Raw genomic sequence first — 18,132 nt, 5'->3', positions numbered from 1 at the left:
GCTGAACAAGATATACCCTTTTTGGAACACACAGCAAATAAAGACCTATCCCTTGAAAGCACTTTGTCCACCAGAAAACCATGAGATCATGATAGCCTAAGCCATCCTTAATGATTACTTTGTTTAGGCTATGGGTGTTAGAACAACAAACAATTCAATAAAGATTACCATGATGGTAGAGGGGGCGGAGCAAGATGGTGGAGGAGTAGGAGACCTGGATTTCGTCTGGTCTCAGGAATTCAGCTGGATAGGGATCAAACCATTCTGAACACCTATGAACTCAACAGGAGATCGAAGAAAAGAACAGCAACAACACTCTGAACAGAAAAGCGACCACTTTCTGGAAGGTAGGACGTGCGGAGAAGTGAATCTGAGGGGATATTCGGGAGGATAGACGGCGGGAGAGGGGGCCGCCGTCGGCTGCTTCTGGCAAGTGATAGAGCAGTGGAGCACAAAATCGGAACTTTTAGAAGTCAGCTCCGCTGAGGGACGTCATGTGGAACCCTCGTGTGGTCTCAGGACCCTCAGGGTCATGATCAGAAACATGATTTTAAAGATACTAGCTGGGCTTGAAAAAAGCATGGAAGTTATTAGAGAAACCCTTTCTGGAGAAATAAAAGAACTAAAATCTAACAAAGTCGAAATCAAAAAGGCTATTAATGAGGTGCAATCCAAAATGGAGGCTCTAACTGCTAGGATAAATGAGGCAGAAGAGAGAATTAGTGATATAGAAGACCAAATGCTGGAAAATAAAGAAGCTGAGAAAAAGACAGATAAACAACTACTGGATCACAAGGACAGAATTCGAGAGATAAGCGATACCATAAGACGAAACAACATTAGAATAATTGGGATCCCAGAAAAAGAAGGGGGGGGCAGAAGGTATACTGGAGCAAATTATAGCAGAGAACTTCCCTGATTTGGGGAAGGAAACAGGCATCAAAATCCAGGAAGCACAGAGAACCCCTCTCAAAATCAATAAAAATAGGTCAACATCCCAACATCTAATAGTAAAACTTATGAGTCTCAGAGACAAAGAGAAAATCCTGAAAGCAGCTCGGGAAAAGAGATATGTAACCTACAAGGGTAGAAACATTAGATTGGCAACAGACCTATCCACAGAGACCTGGCAGGCCAGAAAGGACTGGCAGGATATATTCAGAGCACTAAACGAGAAAAATATGCAGCCAAGAATACTATATCCAGCTAGGCTGTCATTGAAAATAGAAGGAGAGATAAAAAGCTTCCAGGACAAACAAAAACTAAAGGAATTTGCAAACACAAAACCAGCCCTACAAGAAATCTTGAAGGGGGTCCTCTAAGCAAACACAGAGCCTAAAAGCAACATAGACCAGAAAGGACACAGACAATATACAGTAACAGTCACCTTACAGGCAATACAATGGCACTAAATTCATATCTTTCAATAGTTACCCTGAATGTAAATGGGCTAAATGCCCCAATCAAAAGACACAGGCTATCAGATTGGATTAAAAAACAAGACCCATCGATATGCTGTCTGCAACAGACTCATTTTAGACCCAAAGATACCCCCAGATTGAAAGTGAGGGAGTGGAAAACCATTTACCATGCTAATGGACACCAAAAGAAAGCTGGGGTGGCAATCCTTATAGCAGACAAATTAGATTTTAAACCAAAGACTCTAATAAGAGATGAGGAAGGACACTATATCCTACTTAAAGGGTCTATCCAACAAGAAGATCTAACAGTTGTAAATATCTATTCCCCTAACATAGGAGCAGCCAATTATATAAAGCAAATAATAACAGAAGCAAAGAAACACATTGACAACAATACAATAATAGTGGGGGACTTTAACACCCCCCTCACTGAAATGGACAGATCGTCTAAGCAAAAGATCAACAAGGAAATAAAGACTTTAAATGACACACTGGACCAAATGGACTTCACAGACATATTCAGAACATTCCATCCCAAAGCAACAGAATACACATTCTTCTCTAGTGCTCATGGAACATTCAAACAGAAGAGATGACATCCTAGGTCACAAATCAGGTCTTAACTTGTACCAAAAGACTGGGATCATTCCCTGCCTATTTTCAGACCACAATGCTTTGAAACAGGAACTCAATCACAAGAGGAAAGTCAGAAAGAACTCAAATACATGGAGGCTAAAGAGCATCCTACTAAAGAATGAATGGGTCGACCAGGAAATTAAAGAAGAATTTAAAAAATTCATGAAAACCAATGAAAATGAAAACACAACTGTTCAAAATCTTTGGGATGTATCAAAGGCAGTCCTAAGAGGAAAGTATACAGCAATACAAGACTTTCTCAAGAAACAAGAAAGATCTCAAATACAAAACCTAACTCTATACCTAAAGGAGCTGGAGAAAAAATAGCAAATAAAGCCTAAACCCGGCAGGAGAAGAGAAATAATAAAGATCAGAGCAGAAATCAATGAAATAGAAACCAAAAGAACAGTAGAACAGATCAAGGAAACTAGGAGCTGGTTCTTTGAAAGAATTAACAAGATTGATAAACCCCTGGCCAGACTTCTCAAAAAGAAAAGAGAAATGACCCAAATCAACAAAGTCATGAATGAAAGAGGAGAGATCACAACCAACACCAAAGAAATACAAACAATTATAAGAATTTATTAGGAACAACTATATGCCAGCAAATTAGATAACCTGGAAGAAATGGATGCATTCCTAGAGATGTATCAACTACCAAAACTGAACCAGGAAGAAATAGAAAACCTGAACAGACCTAGAAACACTAAGGAAATGGAAGCAGTCATCAAAAATCTCCCAACAAACAAAAGCCCAGGGCCAGATGGCTTCCCAGGGGAATTCTACCAAACATTTCAAGAAGAATTAATACCTATTCTTCTGAAACTGTTCCAAAAAATAGAAATGGAAGGAAAACTTCCAAACTCATTTTATGAGGCCACCATTACCTTGATCCCAAAACCAGACAAAGACCCCATCAAAAAGGAGAATTACAGACCAATATCCCTGATGAACATGGATGCAAAAATTCTCACCAAAATACTAGCCAATAGGATCCAACAGTACACTAAAAGGATTATTCACCATGACCAAGTGGGATTTATCCCTGGGCTGCAAGGTTGGTTCAACATTCGCAAATCAATCAACATGATACAATACATTAACAAAAGAAAGAACAAGAATCATATGATCCTCTCAATAGATGCAGAAAAAACATTTGACAAAGTACAGCATCCTTTCTTGATCAAAACTCTTCAGAGTATAGGGATAGAGGGTACATACCTCAATATCATAAAAGCCATCTAAGAAAATCCCACAGCGAATATCATTCTCAATGGGGAAAAACTGAGAGCTTTCCCGCTAAGGTCAGGAATGCAGCAGGGATGTCCACTATCACCACTGCTATTCAACATAGTATTGGAAGTCCTAGCCACAGCAATCAGGCAACAAAAAGAAATCAAAGGCAACCGAATCAGCAAGGAAGAAGTCAAACTCTCACTGTTTGCAGATGATATGATACTTTATGTGGAAAACCCCAAAGACTCCACCCCAAAACTGCTAGAACTCATACAGGAATTCAGTAAACTGGCAGGATATAAAATCAATGCACAGAAATCAGTGGCATTCCTATACACCAACAACAAGACAGAAGAAAGAGAAATTAAGGAGTCGATCCCATTTACAATTGCACCCAAAACCATAAGATACCTAGGAATGAATCTAACCAAAGAGGCAAAGGATCTGTACTCAGAAAACTATAAAATACTCATGAAAGAAATTGAGGAAGACACAAAGAAATGGAAAACTGTTCCATGCTCATGGATTGGAAGAATAAATATTGTGAAGATGTCAATGCTACCTAGAGCAATCTACACATTCAATGCAATCCCCATCAAAATACCATCCACTTTTTTCAAAGAAATGGAACAAATAATCCTAAAATTTGTATGGAACCAGAAAAGACCCCGAATAGCCAGAGGAATGTTGATAAAGAAAAGCAAAGCTGGCAGCATCACAATTCCGGACTTCCAGCTCTATTACAAAGCTGTCCTCATCAAGACAGTATGGTACTGGCACAAAAACAGACACATAGATCAGTGGAACAGAATAGAGAGCCCAGAAATGGACCCTTAACTCTATGGTCAAATAATCTTTGACAAAGCAGGAAAAAACATGCAATGGAAAAAAGACAGTCTTTTCAATAAATGGTGCTGGGAAAATTGGACAGCCACATGCAGAAGAATGAAACTCGACCATCTCTAACACCATTCACAAAGATAAACTCAAAGTGGATGAAAGATCTCAATGTGAGACAGGAATCCATCAAAATCCTAGAGAAGAACATAGGCAGTAACCTCTTTGACATCGCCCACAGCAACTTCTTTCAAGATACATCTCCAAAAGCTAGTGAAACAAAAGCAAAAATGAACTTTTGGGACTTCATTAAAATAAAAAGCTTCTGCACAGCAAAGGAAACAGTCAACAAAACAAAGAGGCAACCCCCAGAATGGGAGAAGATATTTGCAAATGACACTACAGATAAAGGGCTGGTATCCAAGATTTATAAAGAACTTCTCAAATTCAACACCCAAAAAACAAATAATCAAGTCAAAAAGTGGGCAGAAGATATGAAAAGACACTTCTCTGAAGAATACATACAAATGGCTAACAGACCCATGAAAAAATGTTCATCATCATTAGCCATCAGGGAAATCCAAATCAAAACCACATTGAGATACCACCTTACACCAGTTAGAATGCCAAAAATGGACAGGGAAAGAAACAACAAATGTTGGAGAGGTTGTGGAGAAAGGGGAACCCTCTTACACTATTGGTGGGAATGCAAGTTGGTACAGCCACTTTGGAAAACAGTGTGGAGGTTCCTCAAAAATTTAAAAATAGAGCTACCCTATGACCCAGCAATTGCACTACTGGGTATTTACCCCAAAGACACAAATGTAGTGAAAAGAAGGGCCATATGCACCCCAATGTTCATAGCAGCAATGTCCGCAATAGCCAAACTGTGGAAAGAGCTGAGATGCCCTTCAACAGATGAATGGATAAAGAAGATGTGGTCCATATATAAAATGGAGTATTACTCAGCCATCAGAAAGGATGAATATCCAATTTTTACATCAACATGGATGGGACTGGAGGAGATTATGCTAAGTGAAATAAGTCAAGCAGAGAAAGTCAATTATCATATGGTTTCACTTATTTGTGGAACATAAGGAATAGCATGGAGGACATTAGGAGAAGGAAGGGAAAAATGGGGGGGGGGACGTGGAGGAAGAGATGAACCATGAGAGACTATGGACTCTGAGAAACAAATAGGGTTTTAGAGGGGAGGGGGGAGGGGGGATTGGTTAGCCCGGTTATGGGTATTAAAGAGGGCACGTACTGCATGGAGCACTGGGTGTTATACAAAAACAATGGATCGTGGATAATCACATCAAAAACCAATGATGTATTGTATGGTGACTAACATAACATAATAAAATTTTTTAAAAAAACTAATGATGTAATGTATGGTAATTAACATAACAATAAAAAATTTTTAAAGATTACCATGATGGTATAATTTTATCTCTATTATTTTGCCTTGTATTTTTTTTACATGTTTATAAATCCTACTGTTCCAAAAAGTATTTAATGATCTCTCTAAAGTTATCTGACTCACACTCTTACTATCCCTATTATCTATCGGTATCCCTATTTAACTATTTGAAAGATCTTAATAGTTGATTTGTTCAAAAATTATTTTTTTTAAAAATTAATCATTTACATTTGTCACTAATTATTATAGCATCTTACTCTTGCAATACCAAATACACATTTAAGTTTCAACTGATAACATAATTTAAAGATATCAATATATGTTATGAGTTGAATTGTGCCCCGGAAAAAAATGTTAAGGTCCCAACCTCCGTGATCTGTGAATGTGTGCTTATTTAGAAATAAGGTCTTTACAGATGATTGAGTTAAGATGAGGTCATTAGAGTAAGCCTGAATCCAATATAACTGCTATTTTAATAAAAAAGGGAAATTCTGGACACAGAGACAGGCACTTACAGGGAGAAGACAATGGGAAGACATAGGAAAAAGGCCATCTAAAGCCTAAGGCTTCCAGAAGTTAGGAGAGAAGCATAAAACAAATTCTCCCTCATAGCCCTCAGAAGGAACCACCCCACCAACCCCTTGATTTCAGACTTCTAGTCTCCAAAACTGTAAAACAATAAATCTCTGTTGTTTAAGCCACCCAATGCAGGGTACTTTTCAAGACAGCCTGAAGAAACTAATACAATCCTATAGAAGGAGATTCTGTACTCTAAATCAAACAGAACACTAGATATTAATAATCCAAATGATATCCTTTTTTTATTTTACTGAGGCTTGTTCATTATTTTTAACAGTAACCTATACAATCAGATGATCAGTGATCTCACACAAGTCTCTGAATGCAAGAAATAACCATGAAGTAAGTATTTGGCTATCTGGACTTCTAAAGGCCAAAGACAAAGCCAATTTGGGACAAGTGATGGAACAGAAACTAAAAGCTACTATATCCCTATTTATCGTAATCTTATATATACACATTTTTACCTCGTTATTGTGTACAGTCTGCCTCCCCGCTACTCCTATTAGAATGTAAGCACCATGAGGGTGGAGATTTTTTTGTTTGCTTTGCTCATCGCTTTATCTTCAATACTAGAACTTATGCCTGGCAATGATAGATATTTAATAATTATTGCTTAAAGAATGAAATAAATCTCCAAGCAAGAGTCTAATAATTAAAGCTCCTGTTAATCATGCTACAGCTCTTTTTTCTCATCTCTTCACTTCTTCCCTTGGATGACCAGAGATATACACAGGCTCGGTATTCCCCCCCACTCCAGGAAACCCTATAACAAGAATGCATGCTCATTTGCTTTTTGCAGTCATCAACTGCAAAAGTAGGTCCGCCGTAAGGAAAGCCCCCAGAGAGTCAATTATTTCAATACCGTTCTCAGCCTGCAATATTCCTGGGAGAGAAATTCACTCAGATGGACAACAAGAAAGAAGTGCCAGGCAGAGTTGGCAACGCATAGGCCTTGAAGTCAGACTAAGCTTGGTTAGATGCTCACGTTTCAATTTCTCTCTCATTTGCAGGTTCCTCCTGTAAAATGGGGAGAGCAATGCTTCCTCCACAGCATGCTGTCCTGTGAACTGGGGTGTTATCAAATGACCCTAGCGTTGTGCAGGGTAAGGTGAAGGATTCAGGCACAAGTCTAAGGAGTGATGGGATCTCAGCCAGTCAAAGAGAGGTCAGGGCCATCAAGGTGAAATAGAGGCCATCAGTGAGTTCCCGAAAGCTTACTGTAGGATGTCTGGCTTTACCTAAAGCTGTTGTAAGCAAAACCAGCATAGTCTTCAGAGTGAGAGCTATTTGCCTCAAAGGTCAAAGGGGAGTAGTTGCTTTTTTCTCCAGTTTCTACAGACTGCGTGCAGATTGCTCTGTTGAATGGTGGCATTAGCTGAAGCAGCATTTAGCAGTTCAACACACGGTTGAGTAAAGCCTAGGGGAGAATTAGATGATAACATTTCAAGGGGAAATTGCCAATGGACAAAAATAGCAAGGAGGCAGGGCAGCCTAGGGTTTGGCAGCGGAATTCTTAAAAAGGCAAAGCCACACAGTCCTGTTCTTTTCAGCAAGTATTCTCCTGAGAGCCAGCTCTTTACTTCCAATCAGTGCTGTAACAGCTGAAGGCTTTGGCCTTTGAAAGCTACAGCAATTGCTCAGAGACAAGCTGAAATAACTAACATTTAATTCTGCATTTGCCATTTCTTCCACTCAGACGCTATGGGGCAAATCCTGCCCATTGCTACAACCAAGGAACATGCAAAGCTACATTTGCAGATGTGGAGTTTACCACCATAAGAGGTTCCAGGAGGAAAAGGTCTGTAGACTACAGCTCCCACTTTTGCCACCATGGAAATGAATCCTATAAACAGACAATAATTTAGAAGATGATTACCCAATCTGAGAATGATCCAAGTCTTCCCACTGCTCACTTTTGGCACTTAAATAATTTTGCAACTCAACACCCAAAAAATGAATAATCCAATTTAAAAATGGGCAGAAGACATGAATACACATTTTTCTGAAGAAGACATACAGATGGCCAACAGACATATGAAAAGATGCTCAGCATCACTGATCATTAGGAAAATGCAAACTATAAACCACAATGAAGTATCACCTCACACCTGTCAGAATGGCTAAAATCCACAACACAAGAAACCACAGGTGTTGGTGAGGATATGGAGAAAGGGGAACCCTCTTGCACTGTTGGTGGGAATGCAAGCTGGTACAGTCACCCTAGAGAACAGTAAGGAGGGTCCTCAAAATGTTAAAAATAGAGCTACCCTACGACCCAGGAATTGCACTACTAGGTATTTACCCAAAGGATACACAAACTGGCATGACACCCAGCAGGTACTAACCACATTCACAAGTACCCTTCTGTCCCTCTTCCCAAACCTATCATCTAATCTTCTTCTCCACATCTATCCCTTCCAATGAATGCTCTTATTGCCGGAACATCCAGAAGGGCCTACCATGAAGGCCACTACTCTCTCATCGCCAATCTTTCAGAAACTCACCTGGCTTATATACCATCTCTTAAGAACTGGTTCTCTGCTTTCTGAAATACCACCAAGTAACATAAGAAACTAATTTGCATTAAGGTGAAAACAGTAAAATCCTAGAAGCAAGCAAAAAGGGTGTTAGTTCATATGTTAGTTCAATGGCAGTTCATATGCTTAGTAGGCGAGAGTTTCTTTGAACATGGGGAAAAGAAAACTGAGAAGAACGCAGATTATTTAAACCTACCAAGACTTAAAGAATTATGTATAATAATGACCTAGAAATGAAGAATAGAGTTCCTTAGTAAATTCACCAATACTCTCTACTCAAACAGAACATACATACCGAAGTTGGACTTTCTGCTTCCAGTAATGGTATACAAGGTTATTCAGATCAAAGCATCTTTTGCAAATGGGGGAGGGAGGCTGGATAAAATTGTCTTAATCACCTTAAAAGCATTAAATTGCTCCAAGACTGACTAAATTTTGGATGAAAGGCTGTCCAGAGAGATAAAGATATTACTGGAGCATCAAAGCCACTTGTGCCCACAGGGTATTTGTCTATACCACGTTACACATTTGGTCCAGAGGGGAAAGAAATCAAGGCCTAGGGTCAGCCAGGCATGGGCAGTCTCACAGGAGAGTCTCCACATATTGAGCTGTGATCATAACGGTTACACAACCAGCTCCAAAATCAATCACTGGTTCCCAAGACCATGAGGCTAGAGAGAAGCCCCGCCTTGACAGAGGAAAAACTGAATAGGAAAATAATTGGTGACACATTTTGCCACCGAAAAGCCCTCAAGTGGATTTGTACCCGGGTCGGCCGAAGAACCTGGTTTGAGATCGTCTCTGGTTGCGAATGTGTCCGAGCAGCCAGCAGAATCAAACCCAGAGCATCCCTAGAGGAGGGCACATTCCTCCTAGGCTTCAAAGAACCTCACAAATCAGAGGCCCATAAGCACTCAAGAATGACAAGGGACACAGGAAACAAAACAACATTAATCAGAAAAAGCATAAAAATAGACAGCAGAAACAGATGTGCACAGACTTCAGATACTGTAATTATCAAAAGAGATATCAAAATAGCAATGTTTAAAGAAATACATAACAAACTTGAAAATATCTGCAAGGACAGGATGTTAAAAGTGACAGAGTAGGTTAAAAAAAAAACTTTTAAAAATAAAAAACTCGATTCTGAAATTAAAAACCCAATGGACATATTTGGCAGCACACTGAACAGAGCAGAAGCGGAAAAATGTGACCTGAAAGATAATGTCAAAAGAAATGAAAGAGAATAAAACCCAAAGAGAAAAGAATGAAAATGAAAATGAAAGAAAAGAGAGTGAGAGATATGGAAGACACAGTGAGATGGTCTAAAATATATTTGATCCAAATCAAAGAGGGGAGAGAATGGAGCAGAGGCAATATTTCAAGAAATATTGGCTGATAATTTTCCAACACTAATGACAGACTTGAGGGCCCAGGGAATTTCAAACAGGGCAAGTGAAAAGAAGTCCACATCTAAATAAATTGGAGTGGAAAGGTAGAAAATCAAAGGCAAAGAGAACCAGAAGAAAAGGATGGCAGTTATCCTTTAAAAGACAGTAGTTATGGGGCACCCAGGTGGCTCAGTCGATTAAGCATCCGACTCTTGGTTTCAGCTGAGGTCAGGATTTCAGGGTCATGAGATTGAGCCTCATATCAGGGTCTGTGCTGGGCATGGATCCTGCTTAAGATTCTCCCTCTCTCTCTCCCCCTCTGTCCCTCCCCCACTTCCCTCTCTCTCCCTCTCTCTCTCTCTCTCTCTCTCACAAGAAAGAAAGAAAGAAAGAAAGAAAGAAAGAAAGAAAGAAAGAAAGGAAGGAAGGAAGGAAGGAAGGAAGGAAGGAAGGAAGGAAGGAAGGAAGAAAGAAGAAAGAAAGAAAGAAAGAAAGAAAGAAAGAAAGAAAGAAAGAAAGAAAGAAAGAGCAGTTAGATCAAGAGTTGTCTTCGACAACTGAAGCCAGACCCAGTGGAATGATATTTTCGTTGTGACAAAAGAAAATAATCGCTCATCTACAACTGCATACATCAGAAAGGTATCTTTCAAGAATGACGGGGAGGGGCACCTGGGTGGCTTAGTCATTAAGCGTCTGCCTTCGGCTCGGGTCATGATCCCAGGGTCCTGGGATCGAGCCCTCCATCAGGCTCCCTGCTCCGCGGGAAGCCTGCTTCTCCCTCTCCTGCTTCCCCTGCTTGTGTTCCCTCTCTTGCTGTGTCTCTCTCTGTCAAATAAATAAAATCTTAAAAAAAAAAGAATGACAGTGAGATAATAACCTTTTCAGACAAACAAAAACTGATAAAGTATATCACCACAGTCTTCCTCCAAAGGAGACTTGAAAGGAAATATTTTAAGGAAAAGGAAAATGATTCCAAATGGAAGGTGTATATTGAAAGAATGACGATCAAAACAGAATGGTAAATATGAGGTCCAATATAATTGAACACTGATTACGTAAAACATTATCGACAAGGTCAAGTGACACCTGGACAAAAGAAACAGAACCAAGGTTTGTGAGTTTTAAATGCTTATATTACAAAAGAGGCAGGAATGAAAATTAGTGAACTAATAAGCACCTATGTCAATGTTAGGGGAAAAAAGCAAAATATAACCCCCCCAAAAAAAGGATGAAGGAAATAATAAAGGGAAGAAATTAATGAAATAGAAAACAAATATGTAATAGAAAGGAGCAGTAAATCCAAAAGTTGATTTTTCAAAAGCCTAAGAAAACTGATAAACCCCTAGGGAGGCTGATTAATAGAGAAAAGATGCAAATATCCAAAGTTCTGTATGAAAAATGATCATGACTCCAGATCCTGCAGACATTAAAAAAAGATAATAAAGTGACATTAAGAACATTTGAAATTTAAACATATAGGTAAATTCCTAGAAAAAGGTATTATCAGGGACACCTGTCTGGCTTAGCCAGTAGAGCATGCGACACTTAATCTCACGGTTGTGATTTCAAGGCCCACATTGGGCATGGAGCCTACTTAAAAGAAATGTAATATCAACATTAACATAAGAGAAAATCTGAAAAGTCCCATAATCATTAAAGAACCTGAATCTGCAGTCAAAACCTTCTTACAAAAAAAAAAAACAAAAAAAACCCTTCAGGCCTAGTTCCCTTCGTTGGTGAGTTCTACAAAATACTCAGTAAAGAAATATCCCAATCTTACACAAATTCTTCCAGAGAACAGAGAATGAAGGAACACTGCTCCACCTTATTTTATGAGACTAGGATATTCTAACAACGAAACTATGAGAAAAAAAAACTCAGGCAATTTCATTCAGGAACTCAGGCAAATCTCCCAAACAAAATATACCAAACTGAATCCAACATAATATGAAATCCAACATGACCAAAGTGAATTTACACTTGGGATGCCAGAAAAGCTTATTATTAGAAAGGCAACTGATTTAATTTGCCATTATTACTAGATTGCCTTTTACTGAGCACCCTAGTTGGCATATTAAGGCAAGAAAAATAAATAAAGTAATAAAGATTAGAGAGAAAAAACCTGTTATTATTTGCAAGTGACATGATTAGGCCAAAAGCAAATGCAAAATTATCTATACTATTAAGATAATAAGGTAATTTAGCAACGTTGCTGGATATGAAAATCAATATGCCAAAAATACATGACATAGGAATTAACCTGAGTTTCTATATAACAGCATCGAGCAGTTTACTCAGATTTTTAAAAGATACTATTTATGATAACATCAAAAATATCAAATTCCTTAGAATAAATCTATCAAAAGATGTTTAAGAGTCCTACGGGGAAAACTGTAAAATGTCACTCAAAGATTTTAAAGAACTTTATAAATAGAGAGATACCATGTTTGTGGTTTGGAATCTTAACATTTTGAAAACACTAATTTACTTGAATTTGATCTATATACTTAATACAATCCCAATGAAAATCCCAAAAGATATTTTTGGTCGAATTTGACAGGCTGATTCTAAAATGTATATGGGAATGCTAAAGGCAAAGACAAGCTTAGACACATCTGAACAAGAACAAGGTGGAAGGACCTCACCTAGCGGATATCAAAATATATTATAAAGTTGTAGTAATCAAGACAAAAATAGCAATGCAACAACTGTAGAAAAAGAAGCCACACATACACACGCACTTGATATATGTGTTCGACCACTGCACAGCAGTGTAGAAAGAAAAGCCTTTTCAATCAGTGGGACTGGGACACGTGGTTATCTAATGGCAAAACACTGAATTGGGACTTAGAACTCACATATGCCCCCCCCAATTTCAATTCCAGGTGGATTAAAAACGTAAAAGTGAAAGGTGAAGATTTTAGAAAATAATATAGAAAAATATCTTCATGATCTCAGAGTAGAAAAAATTTCTGATGAAAAAAGCACTGACCATAATAAATTGGACTACATCAAAATGAAAAACTTTAGTGCTTGAAAGAATGTCATCACAAAAGAGAAGATAACCCAGAGAATGGAAGAAAATATTTGCAAATCATATACCTGATGAAGAGACTTTATAACCTGTTATATAAAGAACTCTTAGTACACAATAAGAAGACAACCCAAATTTTTAAATGGGCATAGATTCTGAATAGATATTTCTCAAAAAAAGATACATAAATGGCCAATAAGTCCATGAAAAGATGCTCAACATCATTAGTCATTAGGGAATGCAAATCAAAACCACAATGAGGTACCACATCACCCTCACTAGGATAGCAAAACATATATATATATATATATATATATATATATATATCTCCACATACCTACCTACCTATCTATCTATATCTATAGATAGATAGGTGGAAAGTAACAAATTTTGGCAAGGATGGAGAGAAACTGGAACCCTTATATGTTCCTGTTGGGGATGTAAAATGGTGCAGCCTTTGTGGAAAACAGTTTGGCAGTTCCTGAACAAGTTAAATATAACATTACCATAAGACCCAGCAATTCATCTCCTAGATGTATACCCAAGAGAATTAAAAACATAGGTCCACATAAAAACTTTTACATGAATGTTCATGGCAGCACTATTCATAACAGCCAAAAAGTAGAAAGAATCCAAATGTCTATCAACTGATAAATAGATAAGGAAAATGGCATATACTGAAAACTCTAAGATACTGATGAAAGAAATTAAAGCAGACACAAATAAATAGAAAGACATCCAGTGTTCATGGACTGGAAAAATTAATATTGTGTAAATGTCCCTACCATCCAAAGCAATCTACAGATCCAATGCAATCTCTATCAAAATTCCAATGGCATTTTTTACAGAAACAGAAAAACCAATTCTAAAATTCATATGGAGCCACCAAAGACTGTAATTGGCCAAAGCAAATTAGAGCAAGAACACAGCTGGAGGCATCGCACTTCCTGCTTTCAAAACATATTACAAAGTTATAAAAACATAAATATGATAGACCAATGGAACAGAAGAGAGAGACGAGAAATAAGCCCACACAAATAAACCCACCTGATCTTTGACAAAGGTGCCAAGAATACACAATGTGGAAACGATAAATAAATGATGGTGGGAAAACTAGATATCCACATGCAAAAGAACAAAACTGGACCCTTATCTTACACCATACACAAAAATCAACTCAAAATAGATTAAAGATTTAAACATAAGACCTGAAACAGTAAGACTCCTAGAAGAAAACATAGTGGAAGAGCTACTTGACATTGGCCTTGGCAATGATTTCTTGGGTATGACCCAAAAGCACAGGCAACAAAAGCAAAACTAGATAAGCAAGATTACATCAAACTGGGCACCTGGGTGGCTCAGTCAGTTGGGCGACTGCCCTCGGCTCGGGTCGTGGTCCCAGGGTCCTGGGATCGAGTCCCGAGTCGGGCTCCCTGCTCAGCGGGGGGCCTGCTTCTCCCTCTCCCTCTGCCTGCCACTCCCCCTGCTTGTGCTCTCTCTGTCGCTGACAGATAAATAAATAAAATCTTTAAAAAAAAAGATGACATCAAACTAAAAAGCTTCTGCACAGCAAAAGAAAGAATCAACACAATGAAAAGGCAACAACGGAATGGAGAAAATATTTGCAAACCATATATATGTTAAAGGACTAATACCTGAAATAGATAAGGAATTCCTATAGTTCAACAGCAAAAAACCTGAATAAACATTTCTCCAAAGAAGACATACAAATGGCCAAAAAGTATATGAAGAGGCACTCAGCATCACTAATAATCAAAGAAATGCAAATCAAAACCACAGTGACATATCACCTCATACCTATCAGGATGGCAATTATAAAAAAAAAAAAGGTATTTGTGAGGATTTGGAAAAATGAGAACCCTTGTACACAGCTGGCAGAAATGTAAATTGCTACAGTCACAATGGAAAACAGTATGGGGCTTCCTCAAAAAAAAAAAAAAAAATAGAACTATCATATGATCCAGCAAGCCCACTTCTGGGCATATATCCAAAGGAAATGAAATCAGGATCTTGAAGAGATACCTGCACTCCCATGTTCACTGCAGCCTTATTCACATCAGCTGAGGTATGGAAACAACCTAAATGTCCATCAACGGATGAATGGATAAAGAAAACGGTATATACATCTATGAAATATTATTCAGTCTTTAAGAAGGAAATCTTGCCATCTGCAACACCAGGGATGAGCCTGAAGGACATTATGCCAAGTGAAATAAGCCAGACACAGAAAAACAAATACTACATGATACCACTTATATGAGGAATCTAAAATAATCAAACTCAGGGCGCCTAGGTGGATCAGTCAGTTAAGTGTCTGCCTTCAGCTCAGGTCCTGGGGTCCTGGGATCAAGCCCCGCATGGGGCTCCACGCTCAGCAGGGAGTCTGCTTCTCCCTCTCCCTCTGCCTTTCCCCCCACCCTGCTTGTGCTCTCTCTCTCTCTCTCTCTCTCAAATAAACCAAATCTTTAAAAAATAAAATAATCAAACTCAGAAGCAGAGAATAGAACCTGCCAGGTTGCCAGGTTGAGGGGAATGGGAAACAGGAAGGAATTAGTCAAAGAATGCAAAGTTTCAGTTATATAAGATGATTAAGTCCTAGAGAGCTACTATACAGCATACAGTCCATTGTTAACTACATTGTATTGTATACCTAAAAATTTTCTAAGAAGGCAGATCTTATGTTAAGTGTTGCTATCACAAATAATAATAATAATAATAATAAATTAAAAGGGGGGAGAAAACTTTTGGAGGTGATGGATATGTTTACAGCATAGATTACAGTGATAGTTCACGGGTGAATACTTACCTCCAAATTCATTAAGTTGTATACATTAAATATATACAGCTTGGGGTGCCTGGGTGGCTCAGGCAGTTAAGTGTCCGACTCTTGATCTCAGCTCAGGTTCTGATTTCAGGGTGATGAGTTTGAGCCCCGCATTGAGCTCCATGCTGGGTGTGGAACCTACTTAAAAAAAATACGTACAGCTCTCTGTATGTCAATCATATCCCAAAAAAGTGGTTTAAAAAAAAGAAAATGTGATCTATCCATATGATGGAATGTTATCCAGATATAAAAAGAATAGAAATACTGATACAAGCTATGATATGGATGAACCTTGAAAGCACTATTTGAACTGAAAGAAGCCAGACACTAAGGCTACATAGCATGTAATTCCACTTAGATAAAATGTCCAGAATAGACAAATTCATACAGACAAAAAGTAGATTAGTGGCTGCTCAGGGCTGAGGGTTGGGGAAGAGTAGGGAGGAATAAAGAGTGAATGCTAATGGGTATGGGGTTTGTTGTGGTAGGGGTGAGAATGTTCTAAAATCCGATTGTGTTCATGATTGCATAAACCTTTGGATATATTTTTAGAACAGCGAACTGTACACTTCGAAGAGGTGAATTTTAGGATATGTGACTTATATCTTAAGTTGTGTGAGAGAGACAGGAAGAAAGGAAGAAAGGAAGGTGGGAAAGAAGAAAGAAAGAAAGAGAGGGAGGGAGGAAGAAAGGAAGGAAACAAAAAGAACAAAAGGCAGCCAAAGAGAAAAATGAAACCCAGAAGAAACAGAGAATGCAGAGAACAGAAGAAAATCTCACAAAATGTCATTAAGCCTCAGAAAGCTAAGAAAAGATATTACAGCCATAAAATAAGAAGAGAATGGCATTTCAACAAGAAAAGGTTCTTGGAAATTAAAGTTTTATATCTAAAATTTTAAAAGTGAAATGACGTAGATAATAAAGTAAGGGAAACTTCCCCAGAAAATAGAACTTACAGAGGCATGGAAAATAGGAGGGGGAAAAACCAAGAAACCTAAGATGATCAATCCAAAAGATCCAATATCCAATCAACGGTGATTCTAGAAAGAGAACAAAACTGGGGGCAGGGGCTGATTATCGAAATACTAATATAAGAAATCATCCCAGAACTGAGGCACAGAGGCCTATAAAATAAAAGAAGCCTTCAAGAATTCAGCCCAATGAATTAAAAGAAGACACATACTAAGGCTCATCGTATTAAAATTCAAAATGGGGAAAAGACAAGGTTTTAAAATCATGTAGATCAAAATACTGTAAAACTTCCCAACAAAGGATTCTAGAAGGCAATGAAGCACAGCCTTCACAACTGGGAGAAAAAAGATTTCCAAAATCAAATTTTAAAACCAATCAAATTACAAATTAAGTGTGACATTAGTAGTAGATCCCTCGAGACACAGACTTCCCAGGCATCCTTTTTAGGAATTTACAGGGGAAAAAAACGTTCTAGCACAAAAAAGGGAGTAAGCTTAGAAAACACCATGAGACCCATGAAACAAGAGATTCACAACGTGGAGACACAGCTAGACATGTCAGGAGGCCTCAAACGCACCAACCAGCAGGGGAGAGGTGTCTCTGGAGGTGAGGCTCCACGAGAAAAAAAGTCAATTGTTTAGTCTTCCCTTTGGAACACAGTTTTGACCAGTATATAAAGATCTGATGGAGCAGGCAGAAAAAAAGTTTAAAGGTAATAAAAATAGGTCAATTATTCACTTCAAGAAAAACAGTAAGTCATACAAGAAAAGAAAGGTAATCACAGATATAATTCCGCTCAGTGGTAAACGATATTTATTTAGTTCTAATACTGTAAATACTGACTCCTGAGTCATCCACACATAGTAATAAAAGTGTAGTGGAAAAATGAGGGAAGGTCAAACGTATGCAGCATGTACTATGTGGATGAATAACATAACAAAATTCTCATTTACCACTGCAGGAAGTCAACACTGCTATAAAATTAATAAATAAAAAAAATACCTTTTTATTTAGAAATACAGAGGAACAGCAGAAACAGCTCACATGAAGAAAAGGAGGCACACTTATCAGTTTCCTACAGCTCCTGTTAACAAACGACCACAAACTTGCTGGCTTAAAACAACAGAAATCTGCTCGCTCATAGTTCTAGAGGCCAGAAGTCTGAAATTAGCGTCACCATGCTAAAATCAAGCCGTCAGTAGGATCCCACTCCCACCA

Source organism: Mirounga angustirostris, unplaced genomic scaffold (assembly GCF_029215605.1).
Source record: "Mirounga angustirostris isolate CCGP_5_RB_7025 unplaced genomic scaffold, mMirAng1.0.hap1 SCAF_11, whole genome shotgun sequence".
NCBI classification, from domain to species: Eukaryota; Metazoa; Chordata; class Mammalia; order Carnivora; family Phocidae; genus Mirounga; species Mirounga angustirostris.
The sequence above is the reverse complement of the archived record's forward strand: the minus strand, read 5'-3'. Positions refer to the sequence as shown.